This window comes from Marmota marmota, unplaced genomic scaffold (genome assembly GCF_001458135.2).
Source record: "Marmota marmota marmota unplaced genomic scaffold, marMar, whole genome shotgun sequence".
NCBI classification, from domain to species: domain Eukaryota; kingdom Metazoa; phylum Chordata; class Mammalia; order Rodentia; family Sciuridae; genus Marmota; species Marmota marmota.
Window position 1 is genome coordinate 2,287,435 of NW_026000196.1, and position 4,395 is coordinate 2,291,829.

The window sequence follows — 4,395 nt, forward strand, 5'->3', positions numbered from 1 at the left end:
CCCGCCCCCCCAAAATAATTGTTTTTCCTGACTTTTCCATACTTATTTCCTGTTTTTGTGAGACTTGATTTGTTTAAATATACTTTTTATTCTATTTTCCCTTCTACTATTTTTTTATTCTTATTGTTAGCCTTAGAATTTTAAAGAGCCTATTTAACAACTGAGGAGTTAAACTAAAATCATTTCCATCTTCACACAGTACAAGGGGCTTAAAGGGCTTTGACTCTAATCGGCCTCTCCAAACTTTGAATGGTTTTGTTAGCCAATATTTCTTTCTTTTTTCAAATTTATATATCACATATTATTACTGATTTTCACAATTTTTTTGAAGATTTGATCTTATTTATTTGTACACTTAAAAAATCTTATTTTTGATTGGACTCAGACTTAGAAGTAGAAGCTGTCAGAGAGGACAGCCTGCAGCTCTTGGCAATCTGTTCCTGATATTTTTCTTTGGCTTCTTTCATTCTCCTGGCCAAAAGTCTGGCACATTCTGCAGCCTCTTCCTTATTCTTCTTAGTACACCAGCGCTTGTGTTGCAGGACATGTTGAGTCACAAGATGCTGACTCTTCGATGCTTTGGTCCTAGGTTTTTTTATTTTCCTTGTTTAAGGATTTTCTGACAACATGTTGGTGGACATCATCTTCCTCAGACAGACTGAAAAGTATGGGTATTCTACTGGCTTTTTTGGGTCCCAGTCAATGAGGTACAGTAGTATCCACAAATCCAGGAACATTCTTCTTTCCTTTCCTTTTTTTTTTTAACAATAACTATGTTGAGAATACTCATATTGGCATCCATAATGCAACCTTGAACAGGTTTGTGCTTTCTTTCTCCAGTTTGCTTTGGACTATAACAGGAATGCCCCTTACTCAGTAGCAGACGAACACAGCCATAGGTCAAGACACCCTGCTTCATGGGGAAATATTGTTTGTTGTCCCTGATTCAGACCACATAACCCCTCTATTCTTCACCCAGAATGTCAGCAGCAACTTTTGTGGCCATACACTTCTCATAAAAAGTACAAAGTTTGGTGTTCATCGTCCACTTCAATGAGTTTCTGGCAGTCAGTGGCTGGGAAGGAGATATTCAGCTTCATCTTAGTGAAGCAGATTGCCCACAAGGGACCATGAAAAAGAGCACAATTATTTTTTTCTAAAAGATTAACCATATTTATGATAAACATTGCTCATTATTTAATTCATTTACATATGTCTCAGCCCTTCCTGTCAGGATAGTTGTCCTGCTTAATGAAAACATTCCTTAAAATTGTCTTTAGTAATAATAGTCTCTGTTATTCTTCACCTAGAATACCTAATAGTAGCTAATGTTTATTGGTTGCCTAGTAAGCATGAAGCTCTTTTTAAAGCACTTTGCATGTATTCATTTAATCCTCATAGAACCCTGTTATAAGGATGTAGTTTGCTGACCCCTGCTGTATAAGGAGATACTATGACAATCTGAAAGTATCCTTATTTAATACCTAAAATATTGTTTAACTAAGTTTTTAATTTTAGTCTGACAATTAATTTTTTTCCAGCTATCTGAAAATAATATTTCATTATTTCTGATGAGAAGAAAATTGCTAGTTTTATTGCTCCTCTGGTGGATCTTTTCTCTCTGATTGATTATAAGGCATTCTTTGTGGAATTCTAAGGATTGACAGCAGAGTATTTGGATGAATCTTTTTTTTTTTTTTTTCCTGTTTGAGATTTGCTTTGACTCCAGACTCACAATGCATATTTTTCATCAGTAATGAAATATTCTCAGCAATTATCTCTTTGAATTATATTCTTTTCTTTCTGTGATTCAATTTATATATATGATAAACTTCCTCAATATTTCCTTGGTATTTCTTATGTCTTGTGCATATTTTATAAATCTCATTTACTCTCAGGCTTTATTGGCAATTTTCTTTAGATTGATTCTCTCTCTCTGTTTATCTGTTTACTAGTCCATTACTTTTAAATGTAAATTAATTTTTAAAATTCTAGATATTCTGGTAGATTGAAACATATGAATTGTCAATGCATAAATTTTTGGGGGGTATCAGGGATTAAACTCAGGGGGACTCCAACACCCAGCCACATCCCCACCCTATTTTGTATTTTATTTAGAGACAGGGTCTCACTGAGTTGCTCAGCACCTCACTTTTACTGAGGCTGGCTTGGAACTCACAATCTTCCTGCCTCAGCCTCCTGAGCCGCTGGGATTACAGGCTTGCATCACTGCTCCTGGCACATAAATATTTTTTATAAAATTAGAAGTTCCGTATGGTTCAGTCTAATACTTGGTTCTTTTTAAAAACCTTTCAGGTATTTTTTAAACATTTTTAGTTGTAGATGGACACAATACCTTTATTTTATTTTATTTATTTTATTTTTATGTGGTGCTGAGGATCAAACCCAGTGCCTCACATGTGCAAGGCAAGTGCTCCACCACTGAGCTACAACCCCAGCCCCTTTTGATAGCTTATTGTTCCTTGCTTAGATTTTTAATTTCCCATTTTATATCTTTACATATTTTAAACAAACTTATTTTCTGTAACTGATAACTCCACCATCTGATGCTCTGTGTACCTGATTCTACTGTTCTCCACCCTGCTGACTCTCACATATTGCCCTTGTTTTTGTTTTTTTGTTTTTGCAGTACTGGGGACTGAACCCAGGGCTTCACACATGCTAGGGAAGTACTCTACCACTACTGAGCCACAACCCTGACTGCACACACTGTTTCTTCAGTGAGTCTTTCTAACTTTTATGAGCTCATGCTCATTAGGAATTTGTGGGATATAAAGTTTAAGTAGAAGTCACATTATTCCATGTAGGATTTGTATTATCTGTCAAGACCAATGTGAACTAATTTCTGGATCATGTAGTTGTTAGAGTGAATGTAAACCCCATTCCACAAGAGAGCTACTTATGGTTTTCAGATTGTCAAGGGGCTATTTCTGATTCCTTCCACTCAGAGGCAAAGCCAAGTGAGTTTCTCTGCAATTTTTCTGGGATAGATGCCTCCTCCTCCCACTAATTTGTTTTTTTCATCTAAGTAGATCCTGGTGTTGTATGGGGATCATTCTATACCTAACCCTCGTCAAGTCCAAGGACTGGTCTGCTTGCCAGGCAAAACTGTTAAAGCCAAGGATTCCACGTTGGGGGATTAGAAACTGTCCCATGGAGGTACTAGCTTTAACTGGGGTTTCCACTCTAAATTCATGCTTCAATTTGTTTTTTTAGTTTAGTTTTCTTTTGTTTTGGTACCAGGGATTGAATTAAGGGGCACCTAACCTCTGAGCCACATCCCCAGCCCTTTTTGTATTTTATTTAGAGACAAGTTGCTTAGTGCCTCACTAAGTTGCTGAGACTGGGTTTGAACTCCTGATCCTCCTGTTTCAGCTTCCTGAGCCGCTGGGATTACATTACAATGCCCGGCTTCAGTTTGTTTTTGATTTGAGGATTTCTCTTACTTTCTTACAGGCTTACTTCTGCATGTCAAGTGGTGTTTTACATATTTCATCCATTATTTTAGATGTGTTTAGTCAGAGGGATACCAGGATATCTAGTCCATCACATGGCTAGAAATGGAAGCACACATTCACACACCTGAAATAATGTTTTATTATGCTCATCTCTAGGTTGGTCTTGACTTCCCCTCAAAATTCTGAAGATATTATTCCCTTGTCTTCTGGAAACCCTAGTTGTTGATAAATTATTTATATAGTTAACCTCTTTCTCATGTCTGGCAGATTTTAAGATTTTCTTGTTATCCCTGATTTTTCTGCAGTGTCACTATTACATAACTATGTGGGGGTTTGTTTTCATTTATTTCTCTTGATCCTAGGAGTAGGTACTTTTCTCAAGCTTTATTAGAAGTTTATTTTATATCTTGCTCCTCTGATTGATATAACCTCCAAATTTTTAACTTATTTTTCTTTCCTCTAATCCTTCACTTTCTGTGCTTTAATTTCATTCCCTAAGCAATATTCATGTCACCAATTCTTTGTCTATAATTTATTCTTTTATTTCATTGACTATTTTAATTTCTAGATTTTCTAGTTGTTTCTTTTTACTACTTATTCTTACTACATTCTGCCTATTTCTATTTCACAATTTCTATTTTTTTATGATTGATTAATTTCTATTTCTTATTTGGGTAAGACTGATTAATTTACATCTCAAAAAAAAAAATCCTGATGACTTTAGGTCTTTTCTGGATTGTTTTTGCATTTTGCTTTCATCTGGAGTGAATTTATCTTTCCACTGTTGAATCTTTGGTGATTTTAGTTAATATTAGATTTCTTCTTGTGCTTTGAAATTTCACTTTGTAGGCTCATTTTGAAGGAAGGGATTCTCTCTCTCTCTCTCTCTCTCTCTCTCTCTCTCTCTCTCTCTCTC

General features: G+C 35.6%; 1 protein-coding gene and 1 pseudogene across 2 annotated transcripts in view; both read right to left on the reverse strand.

Annotated features, from left to right (window-relative positions):
• The window catches only part of Adamtsl3 (ADAMTS like 3), a 321,149-nt gene that overhangs the window by 85,309 nt on the left and 231,445 nt on the right, over positions 1-4,395 (reverse strand). The gene's annotated exons all lie outside the window — the stretch shown is intronic.
• On the reverse strand, positions 32-1,100 carry LOC107148384 (annotated as a pseudogene).